Source organism: Podarcis bocagei (assembly GCF_964188305.1).
Source record: "Podarcis bocagei genome assembly, chromosome: 1".
Taxonomy (NCBI): domain Eukaryota; kingdom Metazoa; phylum Chordata; class Lepidosauria; order Squamata; family Lacertidae; genus Podarcis; species Podarcis bocagei.
Window position 1 is genome coordinate 121,987,223 of NC_138125.1, and position 22,742 is coordinate 122,009,964.

Sequence of the window (22,742 nt, forward strand, 5' to 3'; positions counted from 1 at the left end):
CCCCCCCCCAGCTGTAGCGTGTCTGAGTGGGAGGAGGCAGGCAGACTCTGGAGGCTCCGCAGTGCGCCCCGCCCCAAGCGGCTTCCTCCGCTGCTGTCCTCTGCATACCTGGTTAACAAGCAGGATGCGCAGGGGATAAAACTATTTCATCGTATACAGTGGTACCTCAGGTTACATACGCTTCAGGTTACATACACTTCAGGTTACAGACTCCGCTAACCCAGAAAAAGTGCTTCAGGTTAAGAACTCTGCTTCAGGATAAGAACAGAAGCGGCGGCAGCGGGAGGCCCCATTAGCTAAAGTGGTGCTTCAGGTTAAGAACAGTTTCAGGTTAAGAACGGACCTCCGGAACGAATTAAATACTTAACCCAAGGTACCACTGTACATAGCTTGGAAGGGACAAAGGGTTAAATATCCCGTGTAAAGTTTCTTGTTAAAAAAATGCAAAAGCGTTTCATAGCATTCAATAGTTTATTTGTTGAGAATAATATGGAGTAGACATCTGGCTTGATTTCTCGCCACCATTCATTCCCACTGGCGTAATTAATAAAAGTTATGCATAAATCACAGGGAGATCATTAAATCCACTGGCTCACACTGTTAAATAATTGCCAAATGCACACAGCACATAAAAAAAAAAAAAAACGTAGCCCATGTATGCGCTGACTTGAAGATTTAAGAATGCTTGAGGATTTTTTTTCTCCTTTGAGAAACCAGTTCCTCGGAGCTTGGTTTTCTCATGCTGATCCTATGTGGCCAGCCATGTAGAAGGAGAACCAGTTATTGAAATCTGTTCTGGCTGCCCTGGAAGCAGGGAAGGGACGTTGCTTTATTTTCAAAAACTGTTCCATAATCTTGAAGGATACCCTTCAAAAGTATAAATCACAGGTAGATTAAGCCAGAAATGGCAGGCTGAAAGATGACCTGGGAAATAAAGCTTCTTAAAGAAAGGATAATAATGGTTTGTTTGTTTTTTGTTTGTTTAAAAGGCAGCAACTCTGGAAACTGAGAGCGACCAGTTGAGAAGATGAAGATGATGCAATTCATCAATGAAGCTGTAGTTAAGTAACTACTGCTTGTACACCTAACTTTGGAAAGGTCTCAGTGACTAAGTACTATTGTTCGGATTCTTTCAGTGGTGACACTTTCCAGTGAAGAAAATGACTCTCTTGTCAGGCCAGAATGCTGTGTCCTCAGTTAAGAAGGCTGGAGTCACAACTTTATTGTTTACATTTCAACTGCCCATGGCCACTTGCAAGTCCTCATCTTTCTTTCTTTCTTTCTTTCTTTCTTTCTTTCTTTCTTTCTTTCTTTCTTTCTCTCTCTCTCTCTCTCTCTCTCTCTCTCTCCTTCCTTCCTTCCTTCCTTCCTTCCTTCCTTCCTAATTTGTTTTTTCTTCAAAAATATGGAAGCAATGAACAGATGAGTAACTTAGGGTTAAGACTCAAAGAAACCTAGCAGAGCCAGTGTGGAAAGAAGCCACAAAACTCACTGAGTCTATATCTCAGCCTAATGCTACCTTGCAGGTTTCTGGTGAGAATAAAATGGGAAACATTTATCCTCCCACTTCCTAGTCAGGGAAAATGCTGAGATACAACAATGCTTACATCTTTTAGTTTTGTTGTTTTTAATTTGAAGTTTTTGTTGCATAATTTATATTATTTATTATTATTTAAATTGCATTTTTTGTTTATCACTACTCTTTTATACAGCACCTTCAAGCAAAGAAACCAACCAACCAAGCAAGCAGACTGAAGTGCAAAGCTGCTCTTTAGTGCTGCTATTAGACACCAAAGCATAAAAATTCTGCATTTTGAATGGCACAAAGAAATTGACATAAGATGCTGGGAAAGGATGTTCTCCGCAGAATCTGCTGGCCAAAGCCTCTGCTTCATGTTGCTGTGTGTTGAGGCTGGTCCCAGCCACTTGTACTAGACTCTTCTACAAGGAGAATAGAGAATGTTGCACAATACCCTCAATATACAGTGGTACCTTGGGTTACATACACTTCAGGTTACATATGCTTCAGGTTACAGACTCCGCCAACCTAGAAACAGTGCTTTAGGTTAAGAACTTTGCTTCAGGATAAGAACAGAAATCGTGCTCCGGCGGCGTGGCGGCAGCAGGAGACCCCATTAGCTAAAGTGGTGCTTCAGGTTAAGAACAGTTTCAGGTTAAGAACGGACCTCTGGAATGAATTAAGTACTTAACCCGAGGTACCACTGTATTGCGTATATATAATGTAGCATAGACGTTTCTGGAAGGTAACTATCCTAATATAATTCAATATACAATGGCTTGGCTTCTGTGAACTGTGAGAGGAAGGTCCCAGAAAGTCACTTTCCTGTCCTTCCTCTTCCGAGAGAGGGAGAAATAACCCTAACCAGATAGAGGTACCTGTATGAGAGGCCAAGGGTTGCTTGGACGTGGGTGGCGCTGTGGTCTAAACCACTGAGCCTCTTGGGCTTGCCAATCAGAAGGTTGGCGGTTCGAATCCTTGCAGCGTGGTGAGCTCCCATTGCTCTGTCCCAGCTCCTGCCCACCTAGCAGTTCGAAAGCACGCCAGTGCAAGTAGATCAATAGGAGCGCTGCGGTGGGAAGGTAAACAGCATTTCTGTGCGCTCTGGCTTCCATCATGGTGTCCTGTTGTGCCAGAAGTGGTTTACTCATGCTGGCCATATGATCCGGAAAGCTGTCTGTAGACAAATGCTGGCTTCCTCGGCCTGAAAGCGAGATGAGCGCCACAACCCCATAGTTGCCTTTGACTGGACTTAACCATCCAGGGGTCCTTTGCCTTTTTACCTTTTACCAGGGGGTGGAGTAATCCCATGGTACAAGCCTACTTCTGCTCACAGTTCCTAGGTCCCAAGCCAAGACCTTAATGGAGACCCATGCGATCCCTAAAATCCAGTAACCAGAGAGTGGCCAGACAGTAAATATGGCTACTATAGGTCTTGGGTGTGTGGTCGGAGTCAAACTGCCATGATTACATTCACTCCTGTTGGATTTCCATCTTCTGTGTTTTGACCCGTTGTGCTAGGTATGGTGTTTCCAACCATGCAAGAAAAGGTAAATAATGCTTCTCTCCATTTTTTGTTTTGTTTCATGTTGAATTTCTTGTTAGAATACCGAAGGAAGGCAGAGAGACTGCTGTTTTGCTGATGTAAGCAGGAATGCGACGGGTGAAAAGGCCTGGCCTTCTCACATGTTGGTGGTTGTGCATTTCTGAATATATAGCAAGCATGGGGGGAGGGGGGATGTTGTGAAACTGCTCCTCTCAGACAACTTGCCACTTGCCAGTGCAAGGAGATCTGTCATCACAACAGCCAAATTTTCTCCATAGACTGTCAGGATGGAGAAAAGTATTTCCAGTTGAATTCCTGGCAGACTTTCAGTACCTAACACTGAAACATTTGTTTTTCTTGAGACAAAACATTCCAAATTCTGTCAGTCAGTCTTCACTGTGTAACATCTTCACTCGTCAAGCAGTGTTCAAATGGACACTGAATGACCCATGCTTACTACAGTTCTACTGTAGTTTATAGTCATATTGCTTATGCACACTAATAAACGTGTGTGTGTGTCTACATCTATAATACACGCACACGCGCACACACACACACACACACACACACACGCACACAGACACTTCCATCCCTCAACTTAGCACTGGATATTTTAGAATAGCTTTGGGGCTGGAGAGAAAATCATCCCTTTTCTACATTTAATATTTGGAAATGCTCTAGGGTTTGAGGAAAACATTTTCATTAAAATGTTTGATGTTGTAAAAGTGCTCCAGGGCAGTTAGATTGCTTCAGTCAACATTTCAGAATTGCTTCAGGACTGGAGCAAAGATTTGATGAAGTGTCTCTGTTTTAATTTTTTCCAGCTGGAGTATATATATATATATATATATATATATATATATATATATATATATATATATATGCAAAAGAGTTTCATACGAAAAGAAAAGGGATAAATGAACATAGCAATATTAAGTATCACCCTGTCTGTAACCAACCAAAAGGAAGGGAAAACCCCAAGAGAATTTTTCTTACCATTGATTTCTATTGTTATAAGTCTGCCTGAGAAAATTTCAGGATTAGGAATGCCCTCTGGAAGAATATGAGAACAGAAATTTGTTTCCCAAGGACATTCCTGGAGCATGTAGGCAGGGATATTCTAATTGCTCCTCCAGCAGTTGGGGCTGCCCTAATTCCTAGACCAGGCTTTTATACCCCAGGGATAACAGGGAACAGGACATGGGTACACTCTCTAGAAGATGAGACCAGCTTCTGGGGAGGGTAGGAGAAGACCTCTTGGAGGACTGGGGGCTTCAGGTCCTTTTACATTTGTAGGGTTGCCATGTTTTGAAGAGGAAAAAAGAGGACACACCTGCTGACTTCTACTTCTACTTTTAAATACTGACGCGGGTGGCACTGTGGTCTAAACCACAGAGCCTAGGGCTTGCCGCTCAGAAGGTCAGCGGTTCGAATCCCTGTGACGGGGTGAGCTCCCGTTGCTCAGTCCCTGCTCCTGCCAACCTAGCAGTTTGAAAGCATGTCAAAGTGCAAGTAGATAAATAGGTACCGCTCTGGCGGGAAGGTAAACAGCGTTTCCGTGCACTGCTCTGGTTTGCTAGAAGTGGCTTAGTCATGCTGGCCACATGACCCGGAAGCTGTACGCTGGCTCTCTCGGCCAGTAAAGCAAGATGAGCACCGCAACTCCAGAGTCGTCCATGACTGGATCTAATGGTCAGGGGTCCCTTTACCTTTACTTTTAAATGTAGATTGCTATGACGACTCTACCCATGGAAAAGAGGATGTATCCTGGAAAAAGAGGACATATGAAACACAACCTTGATGGCAGAAAGTGAGGAGGAATTAAAGAACCTTTTAATGAGGGTGAAAGAGGAGAGCGCAAAATATGGTCTGAAGCTCAACATCAAAAAAACGAAGATCATGGCCACTGGGCCCATCACCTCCTGGCAAATAGAAGGGGAAGAAATGGAGGCAGTGAGAGATTTTACTTTCTTGGGCTCCATGATCACTGCAGATGGTGACAGCAGTCACGAAATTAAAAGACGCCTGCTCCTTGGGAGAAAGGCGATGGCAAACCTAGACAACATCTTAAAAAGCAGAGACATCACCTTGCCAACAAAGGTCCGTATAGTAAAAGCCATGGTTTTCCAAGTAGTGATGTATGGAAGTGAGAGCTGGACCATAAAGAAGGCTGATCGCTGAAGAATTGATGCTTTTGAATTATGGTGCTGGAGGAGACTCTTGAGAGTCCCATGGACTGCAAGAAGATCAAACCTCTCCATTCTGAAGGAAATCAGCCCTGAGTGCTCACTGGAAGGACAGATCCTGAAGCTGAGGCTCCAATACTTTGGCCACCTCATGAGAAGAGAAGACTCCCTGGAAAAGACCCTGATGTTGGGAAAGATGGAGGGCACAAGGAGAAGGGGACGACAGAGGATGAGATGGTTGGATGGTGTTCTTGAAGCTACTAACGTGAGTTTGAGCAAACTGCGGGAGGCAGTGGAGGACAGAAGTGCCTGGCGTGCTCTGGTCCATGGGGTCACGAAGAGTCGGACACGACTAAACAACAACAACAACAACAACAACAACATTTGTGTTTGGACTTTCGTCCTCTCCCATGCATGTTCCTCCTTCATTTCAGTTCGTGCTTCTTAGAGAAAGAGTGAAACCTAGGTGTCAGGGAACGGTCTGAATCAGAGGATTGGGGAAGGCATTCTCAGGCAGATCAGCTCTTCTCTGAAGAGGAGCTGTAGGGGAAAGATTCGTTTCCCCCTTGTCTCCAGCGGTTTCAGAAACAGGGAGAGACACAGACACCAAGCAGCTTCGGCAGGAGTTACCTAGTTATGAGATAATGGAAAGAGAAACAGAAGGGAGGGAACAGCCAGCAGAGACATCATGCTCCCCACAAACTAGGCGGTCCATCCGTATTAGAAAACAAGGAATGCAGAGAGGAGGAGGACCTTTCCGTTGGCGCCCAGGATGTTGCTGGGGACGGAAGGGGGAGGATTTAGAGTAGCCAACTACTCTCTTTGTGGAGCGATGTGGATCTTTGCTTGCAACCAGATTAAATAAATAAAAAACTCCTATAAATTATAAACTGCTCGTTAATTCTTGTCTGTGAAGTCACCAAAGGGAGAGGAGGACTCTCCACACCTGGAACTAGGACTGCCCTTAACTCCCCAAAGCTTGTTTCTGGCAGAATTGCTTGAATCTGCTAGGACACAAGCATCTATGCTTGAAAATGAGTCACTGTCTCTGCTCCTGAGAGATCTGGCACCAAAGGCTGAGCATCTGCTTGCACCTCAATGGTGAAAACACTACCAAACCCTTTGTCACGTGAATGCAAAACTGAACAACGCACACAATGTGACAGGCTGTATGTAATTATATGAAGTCTATTTTTAAATTCTTATTTAATTCTTTTTTTAAAAAAATTTAAAAATACAATTCAATGTGTCATATCAAAATATGTGGTTCCGTAGACCAACTTATCATATAAACAAAACATATAATGAGAAATTAGAGTTCAGCAGACTGACCAGGAAATACAATCTATTGTGCTAGCAATTCTTATATCAATCTTGTAATGTTCCACATGAAGATGGTTTTAAGAATTCTAGCATTCTTTGTATGCAGGTTTCAGACAAAAGACTTAGAAGAGGCCCAGTTGGGCAAAACAAGGAATTACCCTGGAATCCTTGTCTTATTTTCTGCATGTGCCATTCTCCTCATAATATGTTTTGTTTATATGATAAGTTGGTCTACAGAACCACTTATTTTGATATTTTAAAAAGATTTTAAAAAGAATTAAATAAGAATTTTAAAATAGAATACATACTGCCTGTAAGGTTGTGTGTGTTGCACCCGCAATTGCACAGTCCACTCTACTGCCTCATTTTTCTGGCACCTCCTTCGGCTGCATGCACAGATCAGAATTATGTTAACTGAGATATGCAATGTGCATGCCACAATTCACAAAAAGGCGTTAAATGACAGTTGAATGGGAAGAGGTTAAGAGGCAGCTTGAAGTGGGTGGTGGGTGGGGTGGGAGAATCAACCTAAAGTGGGGAGGGGGGAGGGAGGAGGAGGGAGGAAACTAAGTATCCTAGCAAGGGTACAGCAACCGACTTAATTGTTTTACATCAGTTTAACTTATATTATTGACACTTTATAACGTACTGTGGTTTGGGTACTGTTTGAGATCCAAACTTCTGTTTTGGATTAAATTTATTAATTTTGTGAAACTCTCAACAAGTAGAATGCATTTTTGTAAAAAACACACCCAGATGTTATGATTTTAATCAACTTATTTGTATTATCTGTGCAAGACTTTTTTTTTAATGGAACGTGTATTTCCTTTAATTAGTATTTGATACAGTATTAATATTCCTATTTATCTTTTATATGCCATATGGATTAAATTCTCATTACTTTTGATCTCAGTACTTTTAAAATATGTAAATCAGGAGGCATCCTCTTTAAAGCAATATTTGCTTACCACATCCATTATTGCCTTGGGCGACAGGAAAATATCTGAATTGCTAAAATTTCAGAGTTTCACAGAAAACCCAGATAGCCAAGCATTCAGACGACTCATCTACACAAATAACTAGTAGGGTATTGTTATGAGTATGGAGGGGGCCCCAGATCCCCCTAAATGTGTGTAATGGGTTTAGGGGTTGCTCGTGTGTAAGTTGCCGCCACTCCTGGCTAGGTTACCTGGTTGAACCCTTTCTGACTGAACAGCCTCAAGCATCGTGACTGTCTCAGTCGCTGGCAGAATCCGTCAGTGGGTGTTTCTTGAACTTCTTCCAGCACAAAAGTTCTTTGACGCCTAGTCTCCGCCTAGTCTCCCTGCGTGGAAGCCTTCTGCACAGGGAGGGTGTGGGCAGCGGAGGACCCGTACTCTCTCCGCTGGTCTCCGGTGAGGAGTCTTGGAGCCTCCTCTCCGATTCCCCCATCTGCCCCCCTTCTCCACTGGTGTTATGCTGATTTCCTTCCCCAGCAAATGGGCTGTCCCTCTCCCTACTGGAACCCTCTCCGGCATCACTCTGGAGCCTTCCCTCCGCCTCTAGCTCCGATGGCAGTTCCCTGACAATGTCTAATGAGTTTGTGCCAGCTCCTCCCCATAATTATTGGATTTAGTAAAAGTGAAGAATTAAGTAGGGTTTGATTAAGGGAAAAGGTAAAGGTAAAGGACCCCTCGACGGTTAAGTTAAAGGCAGCTATGGGGTTGCGGCGCTCATCTCACTTTCAGGCCAAGGGAGCTGGTGTTTGTCCACAGACAGCTTTCCGGGTCATGTGGCCAGCATGACTAAACTGCTTCTGGCACAACGGGACACCGTGACAGAAACCAGAGCACACAGAAACGCCGTTTACCTTCCCGCCAGAGCGGTACCTATTTATCTACTTGCACTTTGAAGTGCTTTCGAACTGCTAGGTTGGCAGGAGCTGGGACAGAGCAACCGGAGCTCAACCCGTTGCGGGGATTTGAACCGCATACAGTTAGAGCTTAATAATTATTTAACAACAACAATAAACTTTTACAGTGGTACCTCTACTTATGGACGCGATCTGTTCCGGGGTGCCATTTGCACCCCGAAAAGTCAGTAAGTAGAGCGCCGCTTTTGTGTGTGTGTGTGTGACGAGATAGATCACCCCTGCACATGTGTGAAGTGGCAAACCCGGAAGTAAACACTTCCAGGTTTGCCATGTTCATAACCTGAAATAACGCAACGTGAAGCAAACGCAACTCGAGGTATGACTGTATTTGTATCCTGTCCTCCCCGGCCGAGACTAGGCTCGGGGCGGCTAACACCAAATATACAACATTGGTATAAAATCAAACAATAATTAAATTACCTCCTAAAAACAAGTCAGGATCAAATTAAAATCTAATTAGATGGCTTTCCGCAGGATTAGGGTTGGGAACAGTAAAGTAGGGTTGGGAAATAGTAAATTTCACTATTAATATACTTCTTCTTAATTGTATTTCACTATTAATATACTTCTTAATTGTATTTCAGTTCAACAATTACTTTGATAAAATACAAACTTTGTTATGTGCAAATGGCTTTAGATGCCTATTAGGTCCACAATTTACCATATAGCATATATTCAACACAAAAAACAGTGAGAATTTTGTTGTTGACGAAGAACAGCTGGGCATATAAAGGGCCCCATTACCTTCAGTGGCTTAGGGCCTCATCAAACCTAAATCTGGCCCTGAATATCATAGGACACCAGAAATTAACAAATCCTGCGAAACACAACCTATGTCAGTACAAAAAAGGTATTTTAATCTGTTGAAAGTCTTTCTATAAAACCACTTCTTCACCAAGCACCTGAATGAATAAAATCAAGGGAGGGGGCAATCTGAAACACACCTTACTTGCCCTTTCCTCCCTTTCTCAATGTTCAACCAAGCTTCCACTCAGATGCTGGGATAAGACATATATCACAAACACAGGTGCAATAACAGGCTTCCTCAACCTCGACCCTCCAGATGTTTTTGGCCTACAACTCCCATGATCCCTAGGTAGCAGAACCAATGATCAGGGATGATGGGAATTGTAGTCTCAAAACTGTGGGATGTGAAACACAAGAGCAGTCAAGTACAACATTCCTAGAGTGAGCATATTTACACATGGGGAGGAATGTTTGTCCAGCCAGCAGGTAAACTTCCTGTTTCCTTCTGGGCTGGGACATGATTGATTGATATTTATTACGGCCATTGGCCCGTCACATGACAGTTTCCCACCAACATATATATACTTAAACCTCCAGATTTAAAACAGCCAAAAACTTACAGAAAACAGACAAGAACCAAAGCAAAATAAGCAAAAGACCAACAACATACATTACAATAAATTTGCAACATAAACATCGCCCTCTGCTCATAAATTAATAAAAGACATCAGTGGTGGTATCACCTAGTTACATCCTAAAACATAGATCATGGTTTAAAAGGGTTATCCGAGCCGCACAGGAGTCCGTTTAGGGCTGGGACAGACTTCCTCTGCATGTGACTAGAGGTGGGCGTGGCCTCACCTGTGCAGGTAAGGACAAAAGCACAGGGCAGGGCAGCCATCTCTTTCTTTTTGACTACATGCATCGAAGAAGCAACATCTGCTTAGCCAAAGATGCTCTCTTGGCTCAGCCAAGAGAGGACAAAGGGACTGTCTTCTTATGAGATAGTTTCCAGGTATATGTTACTTTTCTAAGCTAAGTCTGCCTTCTGGGATCCTATTGTGAACAGAATGATGTGTGAGTAAACCTTTTTATACATTTATAGAAGACTGTGTTGTGTCTTATCTTTTATGAGGGAATAAGGGGAAAATACCAGAACAGTTATTATAGAGGCTTTAGTGAGCCTGAGCAAACGCATCCGCTGCAAGTTTAAAAAGGGGAATGTTACTCTGCTAAATTGTAAACTTGTTGGAAAGGCTATTATCAGACAATATATTCTCTCCTGCATCCCCGAACATTCCCACTAAAACATCTGGAGGGCCGAGGTTGAGGAAGCCTGTGAAATAAGCTACTCAGCCGTCACATGTGAACTCTTAGGGCCAAGCTGGACAACCTGTTAGCTCCCTTCTCATGTGATCTTTATACTGCTCCGCTGCAGTTTACACTAGTTTGACTGCCCTCTCCCTCCAGCTTTTAAAAGAAGTTTGGCTCAAGGAATGATCATGCCCTTTGCATTGATTGATGAAATATTGTTAGTAATTGTGAAGCAGATAATTCAGGACTGGGTTTGCAGAATCTTTACTGCATTATAATTTTATAAAGATTAATTACCTTTCAGAATACATTTAATATATTATCTATACAGGTGCCGTCTTCTAGCAACGCACAACTCTCAACGTAGGCCAGGCCATCAATGGGCTATTATCATTCTTTTTCACAGCTGTGTGTGATTATAGATTCACCGACGAGTGAAATTCTATATAGCAATTAATTCAGGACAGCTGAGAGTAAGGTTGGCAACATGCATAATAGCTCGGAATAAAGAGTGCCTAATAGCTCAGAATATGCCACAAATAAGCTTTGTGAACACAGGACTTGCAAAAACTTCCTTATGTATTGGCAGAAACACCTTAGAGGTTTTATTTATTTACAGCAAAATTTGATAAATAAATGAATAAATCGAAACAAAAAGATGAACATGAGATTTGCAAACTTGTGGCCTTCAGGCTACGGGAAGTGCATTTGGGACTAAATTTCTGAGTTTATTTTAGTTATTTATTCCGTAAAATTTGTATAGTAAGGTAAAGGGACCCCTGACAGTTAAGTCCAGTCGTGAACGACTCTGAGGTTGCGGCGCTCATCTTGCTTTACTGGCCAAGGGAACTGACATTTGTCCGCAGACAGTTTTTCCGGGTCATGTGACCAGCATGACTAAGCTGCTTCTGGCGAACAAGAGCAGTGCACGGAAACGCCATTTACCTTCCCGCCGGAGCAGTACCTATTTATCTACTTGCACTTTGACATGCTTTCGAACTGATAGGTTGGCAGGAGCAGGGACTGAGCAACGGGAGCTCACCCCATCGCGGGGATTCGAACTGCTGACCTTCTGATCGGCAAGCTCTAGGCTCAGTGGTTTAAACCACAGTGCCACCTGCGTCCCAAAAAAATTGTATACCACTTTGTAAAAAACCATCAAAGAAGTTTACGAAAAGAATAAATGAACAACATTATCTATAGGTAAAGGTAAAGGGCCCCTTGACCATTAGGTCCAGTCGTGGCCGACTCTGGGGTTGCGGCGCTCATCTCGCTTTATTGGCTGAGGGAGCCGGCGTACAGCTTCTGGGTCAGGTGGCCAGCATGACTAAGCTACTTTTGGCAAACCAGGGCAGCGCACGGAAACGCCGTTTACCTTCCCGCTGGAGCGGTACCTATTTATCTACTTGCACTTTGACATGCTTTCGAACTGTTAGGTTGGCAGGAGCAGGGACTGAGCAACGGGAGCTCACCCCATTGCGGGGATTTGAACTGCCGACCTTCTGATCGGCAAGTCCTAGGCTCTGTGGTTTAACCCACAGCGCCACCCGCGTCCCTTTAACATCTATAAAAACAGTCAAAAACAGCCATTTAAAACATTCAAGTGATCATTAAAACAAGCAATAAGCTAAAAACAGATTAAAACACATGCAAATGCCTCATATATCTGTAGATACACACTCTACATATCTGGGTAGGCTTGTCTGAACAAAAATGTATTTAGCAGGCAGTGTACAGTGAAGCTGCCGAGTTAAAAGATCAGGGAATCATGTTTGATATTAATTGTAATAAAACTTTAATATAATCCCTATGGCAGTTCATTTGGTCATGAGATTTCTAAACTTGAAAAAGAATTTAGTTTAGTTTGCTGGTTGGACCCAAATAAATTGTTGCACTTATAGGGTGATGGCAAATGGAAAAAAACCCAGGGGAGGTTATGCTTCCGCTCACATGTTTTAAAACAAGCCTCCTCTGGTGAGCCTTAAATTTAGCAAAGGCTTTTCCTAATATTGATTATCCTGGCAAATTTCCCTCAGCTGTAAGAGTAACCCTAACTATTATTGACTCACCAGCCTGTCTGCTCTGGCTGCCTGGGTGACCTCTGAAATTTATGCTTGATTTTTGCTTCACAAACTAGAGGATGGGTAGGCAAACTAAGGCCCGGGGGCCAGATCCGGCCCAATCGACTTCTCAATCCGGCCCACGGACGGTCCAGGAATCACGTGTTTATACATGAGTAGAATGTGTCCTTTTATTTACAATGCATCTCTAGGTTATTTGTGGGGCCTGCCTGGTGTTTTTACATGAGTAGAATGTGTGCTTTTATATAAAATGCATCTCTGGATTATTTTGGGGGCATAGGAATTTGTTCATCCCCCCCCCCAAAAAAAAATATAGTCCGGCTCCCCACAAGGTCTGAGGGACAGTGGACCGGCCCCCTGCTGAAAAAGTTTGCTGACCCCTGAACTAGAGGTTTGTATTGGTTCCCAGAGTACCAAGTACCACTGACAGATAATAACCATCATTTTCCATTATGTCATGTTATAACTAAATATATTCATAATACCAAACACCAGGTCTATGAGTCCCGCCCCCCGCACCTTGCCCATAGCCTCTGGCAGTATTAACAGGAAACAGCTGTGTGCATTTGTGTGTTTGTGTAGCTGATCTAGTTTGGCTAAATGTTTTGAGGATTGGTCTTTGCCTAGCCAAATTCTGCTTTTAATTACGACTCTCCACCTTGTTCTAGGGACTTCTGTCTGTGCTTTTGCTTTGCCACAAAAGATGATCATGCATATCTTAGGCATCCTCCAAATTTATAAATACTGTATATATATATCAGTACAGTGATTTAAAGCAAGTAGTTGCATTTGTTGGCTTTACGAGAACATAAAGAGAATATATTCTACAAATGGAAGATTGGGAGACAAATACGAAAACGCCACTCTCTTATCTCTAATCAGAAAGGAGCATGATTAAAGGAAGCTCAGATCTAAGGTGACTTGGCAGACAAAGAGAGCACAGATAAAAACCATCCTGCAATTTTAATAATTTCTTCAGCAATACACAAGCTTAAGCAAGCTAAAAGAGAGAAGTGAAGAGAAATTAATTGGGGAGGTACAATATTTCAGCGAGGGGACCGCCAGAGACATATGCAGCTGTTCTGGAGTGCTCACAGCAGTAGCTAAGCATTGGCAGAAAAGCTGTCAGAGGGATTCACAGAGGATATTTAGGAAAACTTTGAGCAATAATAACAGCACAGCGAGGTACAGTACGATAAAAAGCTTAGCCCATCAACAAAGACGTGGTAAAGAAAAAGAAGTACTTAGTCAAAGGCTCCATGTCAGGGATAGAAAATGAGAGAGAGAGTGGGGCGGCGGGGGGGAACCCCACATAGACTGGAAACCGGTTAGAAACAAATTGCTAGCTACTTTGATTTCAAATGTAAAAAAGCATTTCTTTGCTACAATATTTTATGCATAATTGCTGCACAAGTCTTTCTGAACCTTTTAGTCTTTCTTTTTAACTCCACGATAATTAAATCTAATATTAAAAAGCACAATACTTTCACCTACTCTCCAACCTAAACCCCAAGGTTCAATTATATTTCTGCATCTTTTACCATCACTAGAAGACCAAAAGGGTTTTTTTGTGTGTGAAGTAGGCAATGATGATATGCAAATAGTACACAAATAGTGTGGTGTAGTGTATGTATGCAACATTATGTAACGTAACAACGACAAAGCTGCCATTCAAGATAGTTCTTTGTTTGTTCTTCATTTATTCATATTTTGCCTTTCAAAAACATTTAAAGCCATCCAATTATGTTGGGGGTTAAGTGGCTCAAATTTGACTTTGGGGGGAAAAATTCACTCTGACGCTAATGGATCATAATCAGTTATGCCTGAGGGAATCAACCTACTTGTCAAGTTATTAGCCGGATCCCCACAATACCCAACCTCTCATCCCTTGTTTTGACATGAATTTGGGAATCCAGGTGACTAGAGATGAAAGGCACGAGTAGCTGCTTAGGTTTCCCAAAGCACCCTGATATAAAGTTAAATATCTGCGACAGAGAGTGATAACCACAAAATGTGAAAAGCAGGGGGAGGTGAGGAGAAGGAGATTGCACTGTGACTTCTGTAGCTATGGGGAAAGATGTGAATTTTCAGTAGAAACGGTTCAGTCTAATTCATGTAGTTCTGCATAGACTGTACACCTCATTCTGATTTCCCATCTTTGAATCCTCACCAAAGGATTCAGGCATTAACCAGTTCTCATCAATACTGATAACTGGACATTTCCCCTGAAAAGTAGTACACATAAACAGTCTGAAATGAAACCCACAGCCTAGACCTGAAATTCGATTATGTACATGATGTTGTTGGCATTGTCTCTTAACAGACAATGGCGTGCACCTCTGACAGTGAAGTCAAACCGGTGTGTTAAGCAGCACCTAAGTGACCTCCCTGGGTCACAAACTTCAGCGGTGTATATAGAGGCCCTGGGCTGCCCAGATGACAAGACTCTTAGCCTTGCTGATGTGGTTCAAAGGAAAGCAGAGAATATGTTTGGCACCAGCTTGATGCAGTAGTTGCCAGAAGGAGGCATAAAAGGCACCATCCAACCATCTTAGGGACTCCATTCTCTATTTGTGTAAGGTTTACTCCTTAGCCTTTTCTTCTCCTGAAGATATCCCACAAGGCAGCGGAGGTTTAGGATCAGAGTTTTCCTCCTAGGAGGAGCCAGTGTGGTGTAGTGGTTAAGAGCAGTAGACTCGTAATCTGGTGAACCGGGTTCGCGTCCCAGCTCCTCCACATGCAGCTGCTGGGTGACCTTGGGCTAGTCACACTTCTCTGAAGTCTCTCAGCCCCACTCACCTCACAGAGTGTTTGTTGTTTTCCTAGGTGGTCTACTTTCCTTGGTTGAGGAGCCCCATCTACCCCTCCCTTCTCTCTACAGCAGGTGCAGAAATTACCTTCTTGACCATTGGACCCACTATTGGTTTTGTCTGCTCAATCCACTGGAACCCGTCTTTGCATGCAGGGCAAGTTCCCAGCTCACCACGGCTTTGAGACTCATCGGCTACCCTCACCTGGTTTAGCCTGCCAGTCGAACAGCTTTTGGAAACAGAGCTGTGTTCTTGTTCTTGTACAGTGGTACCTTGGTTCTCAAACACCTTGGTATGCAAACAACTTGGAACCCAAACACTGCCAACCTGGAAGTAAATGTTTGCGAACTTTTTTCAGAAGCCAAATGTGCTCCGTTTTGAGTGTTGTGCTTCTGTTTTGAGTGCCACACTTCCGTTTTGAGTGTTACGCTGGGGTCTGTCTGTTTTTGCTATTTATTTAGCATTTCTGTTTTGGCGGCTCTTTTTTTGTTTTGTTTTTGTGACTGTGTGAAACCCAGTCCAGCTACTGATGGACTGATTGTGTGACCGCAGAACATTGTTTATTGCTTTCATTTTATGGATTAATGGTCTCGTTAGATAGTAAAATTCATGTTGAATTGCTGTTTTAGGGTTTTTTAAAAGTCTGGAATGGATTTATCCATTTTGCACTACTTTCTACAGGAAAGGGCACCTTGGTTTTGGAACGCTTTGGTTTTGGAACAGATTAAGTTTGAGAACCAAGGTACCACTGTAGTTGAAATGTGAATGTTTGGTGATGGGCAACAATCTTTTGCTGATGAGCTAGGCGAATCATATGTAAATTGAAGAGGTCCCCTCCCCCTTTTTGGGCAAGTCGTGTAGCTAAGATGGATAGAATGTTGTTGTTTTACTTGCGCGTTATTATTATTAAGGCTATGCTTGACCCTCACCCAAATTAAAGAAAGGGATATGATATATGCAATACAAAAGACAACTGATCCACAAAGTGGAGAGGGTTGTGCGTTCAGCAGCACTTTTATTGAATGCTACAAGAAAAGTATTTCTGTTTTTGGTGTGTCACAGCTGCTAATCCTTCGGTCACAAAAGAGCTAAAGTAAATGATAATAACAATAAACCTTGAGACTTTGCCTTGAGGCTTCCGCTGGACTTGCTGCTGAGATGAAATGGACAAGGGGCTTCTCTCCAGACTTTGTCTGTTTTTACCCAGGAAGTTTAAAGTGGCTTTTGTATCCATTGATTTGCGTTTGCCTTGAGAATGTCTTGGTTTAACTTCATGAAGACATTGTGCACAACAGGAGTGCACAGACTTCCAGCAATTTTTGCGCGCGTGTTTTAAACTGTAAAAAGGGATCATAATATGTAATGGGAAGGTGAGAGAGATTAAAGTTTCACTCTGGATTTACTTCTGAGTAGGCATGCATAGGATTGCACTGCTTAAATCCCCGAAGCAATAAAAGTGTTGACGCCTGCTGATCATATTCAGAGTAATCTGAAGTCCTCCCATGGACTGAAGAAGACAACTGGAGATCTTGTCTCCTTTTAAAGTATCAGTTGAACAAAGTCTTTGCACAGGATACTAACAGTGAAATCCTCTATTTGTTTACTCAGAAATAAGCCCCACTGAGTTCAGTCTGGCCTATTCCCAGGTAAGTGGCCATAGGATCATAGCCAAAGTCAATAAAACCAGGCCCTTATGATGCTTCTCTTTTATAAATGAAATATTGAACTGTTTTGTTTTCTTCTCAAATGAAAAGGGGGGCTTTTCACACAACAATCTTCTCATTTGTTGTACACAAGCCACAGGTTTTTGCCTTGGTGATGTTGCACTATTCAAACTCCAATATTTCATCACTGATAGAGATGCAGGTTTATTGCAGTCGGTATTTGGTGGTTTTGTGTGTGTCATGAGTCCCAATTAATCATCAGATATGAATGACACATTTCCTTTCACCATGGTGGACAGATGCAAAAGAGAACAGGGTTCGCAGCACTGTTTGGGAGAATGGAAAACATCTGCAGGTGATACAATAATTTTGCAATATTCCCCCCCCCCCAGACTAACTCCCAATTTTAAAATATTGTTCTTAAAGCCATGAGAGGCGTGTTACAAGATTTGTTGGAGATTTGTTAAAAATAACCCAGTTAGCAGCATGTTTTCACGAGTGACACCATGATGGCTTATTTTGTCTTTAATGCATCACTTCTGAAACGTAATACAGAAAGTAATGCTGAAAACAGATGAGACTCATGTGTAAGATCAAATTCATCGACATTCTGATTTGCATGGATCATTTTAAAGTTTCAGGAAATGTATGGGAAAGAGCTGGGAGAGATTTGCAGCTGAATCAATGTGACTTACTCCAAAGTAAGCATGCATACAGCACAGAGAGAAACTTTCAGCATTGCTCTTTCAGAGGCGAGGCCTGGATCCCTCACAGCAATGTATTGGGAACATTATAATAAAGGGAAGCAGTGGGGGAGAGGAAGCAATCTGGAGTGGACAAGAGGCAGTTGTGAAATGGGTCACTTAGTCATATAGCTCTTTCCTAAAGTTGCTGTTTGTGGGAAAGGAGCTATCTGGGTGGCTTTGCCTTCATACCTGAAGGAGCGTCTCCACCCCCATCATTCAGCCCAGAAACTGAGATCCAGCTCTGAGGGCCTTCTGGCGGTTCCCTCCCTGCGAGAAGTGAGGCTACAGGGAACCAGGCAGAGGGCCTTCTCGGTAGTGGCGCCTGCCCTGTGGAACGGCCTCCTCTCAGATGTCAAGGAAATAAACAACTACCTGATTTTTAGAAGACAACTCTGAAGGCAGCCCTGGTTAGGGAAGCTTTTAATATTTGATATTTTATCATGACTTTAATAATCTGTTGGGAGCTGTCCAGATTGGCTGGGGAAACCCAGCCAGATGGGCGGGGTATGAAGAAATAAATTATTATTATTATTTTATTATTGTTGTTGTTGTTTAGTCATTTAGTCATATCTGAATCTTCGTGACCCCATGGACCAGAGCACACCAGGCACTGCTGTCTTCCACTGCTTCCCGCAGTTTGGTCAGACCCATGTTTGTAGCTTCGAGAACACTGTCCAACCATCTCGTCCTCTGCCGTCCCCTTCTCCTTGTGCCCTCCATCTTTCCCAACATTAGGGTCTTTTCCAGGGAATCTTCTCTTCTCATGAGGTGGCCAAAGTATTGGAGCCTCAGCTTCAGGATCTGTCCTTCCAGTGAGCACTCAGGGCTGATTTCCTTCAGAATGGATACGTTTGATCTTCTTGCAGTCCATGGGATGCTCAAGGGTCTCCTCCAGCACCATAATTCAAAAGCATCAATTCTTCGGTGATCAGCCTTCTTAATGGTACAGCTCTCACTTCCATACATATTATCTGTGAGTAAATGTGAAATCGAGTCTGCAATCCCATGTACTTTCTTGTAAGGTGACCAGATGAAACAGAGGACGTGACTCCTGTATCTTTAACAGATGTGCAGAAGAGGGAATTCCAGGATGTGTGGTTTGCATGACGAGCTTCATCTGCTGAAATTCCCTCTTCTACACAGCTATTAAAAGCTACAGGAGCCCTGTCCTCTATTCATAGAATCACTGAATTGTAGAGTTGGAAGGGGCCACAAGGGTCATCTAGTCCAACCCCCTGCAAGGCCGGAAACTTTTGCCCAACATGGGGCTCGAACCCACAACTCTAAGATTAAGAGCCTCATGCTCTGCCAACTGAGCTATCCCATCTAGTCACCTTCCTTACTTGTACAGGACTGGGCTACATGTATGGCCCGTTGAGATGGCTTCCCATTGTATACCCTTATGTGCTAAATTTATTCCAAGAATAATAAACGGCACTGCATTTGCCATTTCATTTTAGCTCAAGCACTGTACGCTCAAAACTACACATCAGGCACTCGGTGCAATTCAGGCTCACTGGGGTGTGAAAGCATTTGAATTTCCAGCTGAAGAGCTGCACTTTCAAAAGCACTGGAATAGGCTATTAGTCTTCAACAGGTTCATATCTTTAACACTTACTCATTTAAGAGTGATTGATAATCACTGCTTCCCTTAAGTGCTTTAAACACATTACCAAGAAAGGCTGTGGCCGCCTGCTTGTTCCCTCCACCTCCTTATTTCCTTGATAGATCAAGTCAATGGTGTAGCCATTTCTTCATCAGAAACAAAAATAATAATAATTGGTGCTCCTTTGACACAGGAGCTGTCACAAAGCTAGCTTGTATTTGCTTACAATGGATTCTCTATTGCCCCATTTGCAGAATTCTGCCACTTTCACTCAGTGAAATAGTTTGCTCTGGTAATGCATCTACCATCTTGTTGGGCTACCCAGAGAGAAAGGTATTATTCAGCGTTAAAGAGAAAGCCAGGAGTGTAAAAGTGATGTCTCTTACACAGGCTTTGTTGAGGGGGCGGGAAAAGTTTCATTTAGCAGATTTATTGTTTAATATGGGAATCATTTATAGTGTTCCAGTGTAATGCACACATCCTCAAAAGTCCTGTTCTATGAATATGTTGTTGTTGTTGTTTAATCGTTTAGTCGTGCCCGACTCTTTGTGACCCCATGGACCAGAGCACACCAGGCACTCCTGTCTTCCACTGCCTCCCGCAGTTTGGTCAAACTCAAGTTGGTAGCTTCGAGAACACTGTCCAACCATCTCGTCCTCTGTCGTCCCCTTCTCCTTGTGCCCTCCATCTTTCCCAACATCAGGGTCTTTTCCAGGGAGTCTTCTCTTCTCATGAGGTGGCCAAAGTATTGGAGCCTCAGCTTCAGGATCTGTCCTTCCAGTGAGTACTCAGGGCTGATTTCCTTCAGAATGGATAGGTTTGATCTTCTTGCAGTCCATGGGACTCTCAAGAGTCTCCTCCAGCACCATAATTCAAAAGCATCAATTCTTCGGCGATCAGCCTTCTTTATGGTCCAGCTCTCACTTCCATACATCACTACTGGGAAAACCATAGCTTTAACTATACTGACCTTTGTTTGCAAGGTGATGTCTCTGCTTTTTAAGATGCTGTCTATGTTTGTCATTGCTTTTCTCCTAAGAAGCAGGCGTCTTTTAATTTCGTGACTGCTCTCACAATCTGCAGCGATCATGGAGCCCAAGAAAGTAAAATCTCTCACTGCCTTCGTTTCTTCTCCTTCTATTTGCCAGGAGGTGGAAGATTCTATTCTTGAAGTGGGGACTTACTCAATAAGGTAAAAGTTAAAGGACCCCTGGATGGTTAAGTCCGTTCAAAGGCAACAATGGGGAGGAGGTGCTCATCTCGCTTTCTGGCTGATGGGGCCAGCATTTGTCCACAAACACCTTTCCAGGTCATGTGGCCAGCAGGACTAATCCACTTCTGGCACAACGGAACACCGTGATGGAAGTCAGAGTGCACGGAAACGCCGTTTACCTTCCCGATGAAAAGGTGGAATACAAAAATGGCGGCCAAATGGAAAAGAAAAAGAGGGACACTGTTCCTGCATAGAAGAGAGAATTTCTGCCAAATTTATTTTTATAAAACTGGCACGGCAGCTCATTGCTTTACTTACTTGTTACATGCACGCACTGCATATAACTCTAAATTTTGTGGGGCTGTTTCGGTGGGTTGGAAACAATTATATGCAGCAAGATGTCAGGAAGAGGCATCAGATCTTAATCTATGAACGTTGCACTTTGGCTCACTGCTGCAAGTCATGTTTGTTCCCATCTTGCTGCAGATTTGATCTCGGACGTATCTGGTGCTGCTGTCACTTAGGTCACTGCTAACCTGCTGGGTATAAATGCTAAGTGTCAAGGCAGCCTAAAGTTGTTTGCCTGAGCAGCAGTTTCTCTTGGCTTGGTCTTCTACTTCTCTGCATGCCCCTCCCTCTCTGAACCAGATGCAGTATCCTGATTCTGCCCCCTTCCATGCAAGGCCCTCCTGCTTCTGATTTCTACGCACATTGCAACAGGACTACGTCTTCAACTGCAGGCGTTTGGTTTGACCATGGCTGCATCCTCCTGCTCCCACACTGTTATTCTGACCTCAGCTCACTTGTAACAGTTAATTCCATCTCCCAGCTGGTTTTCTGCCATTTCTGTCTTGGCTGCCCACCTTCCTCTCTGCATTGTCCCAGATCTTAAAAGCACACCAGTGCAAGTAGATAAATAGGTCCCGCTTCAGTAGGAAGGTAAACGGCATTTCCGTGCACTCTGGCTTCTGTCACAGTGTCCTGTTGTGCTAGAAGCGGTTTACTCCTGCTGGCCACATGATCGGGAAAGATGAGCGCCGCAACCCCATAGTCGCCTTTGAGTGGACTTTACCATCCAGGGGTCCTTTACCTTTTACCTTACCCACCTGGGCTTCAGGCTCCAAGCCCTGGTCCAGAAAATACATAAACCTGTAGCTAGCAGACACACACTGAGAACCAGCAGGGGTTGGGAGACTTCGAGAAATATATTAACACCCAGTTAACAATTTTCTTTTGAGAGTTTTCTTGGATACTATACGAGATCGTTGTTTTTAAAAGTTAAATCAATAAGCTTACTGAACTGTAGGGTACCTGGGCTTGGGGTCGTGTTTACAGGATGCATGAAGTCCAAAGGGCTTTTGTTTGTTTGTGCATTTACAGTCATACCGTGGGATAAATACGCTTCAGGATAAGTATTTCCGGGTTTGCGCTCTGCGGCGACCCGGAAGTAACGGAGCACATTACTTCCAGGTTTTGCCGCTCGCGCATGCGCAGATGGTCAAAATGATGTCATGCGCTTGTGCGGAAGTGGTGAAACTCAACCTGCGCACACGCAGAAGCGCTGTCGCATCTTACGTTCTGTTCAGGATGTGAATGGGGCTCCGGAATGGATCCCGTTCGCATCCCGAGGTACCACTGTATTTATAACATGCGATATCCCACCCTTTAGCTCCAACCAGAGCTCTTAGGGAGGTTCATGATAAAAGCCAGAGGCCTGCCCAATATTTTGTTCCCTTTTCACTCTGTTGTTTACTGTTTTCCCATTGCTTGTTTTGAGGCCTGGGCAAGCCAGGCCGTCCTCTTATATACCTGCTGGGATTGACAAGGCATATGACCCTCACCTGAATCTCATAGCTCTCCTGGCGAGTGCTTTGGTCTGCCCACCAGATACCAGGCACTCTACTATTCTAATTAGATATTTTGTTGCCATTTGCAACTGTAGCTGCCTCTGATTAGTTATCATTTAACTCTTGGGGAAAATAATTAGCATCGCATGTCATGTGCATGGAAGTTGCCGAACCAATTAACCAACTAGAAGGATTACTGTTAATAGCACCAGTTTTCCTATAACTTGA

The 22,742-nt window shown here is 43.4% G+C and overlaps 1 protein-coding gene across 1 annotated transcript in view; it reads right to left on the reverse strand.

Moving 5' to 3' along the window:
- Positions 1–22,742, reverse strand: part of MYO3B (myosin IIIB) — a 297,619-nt gene that overhangs the window by 45,434 nt on the left and 229,443 nt on the right. The gene's annotated exons all lie outside the window — the stretch shown is intronic.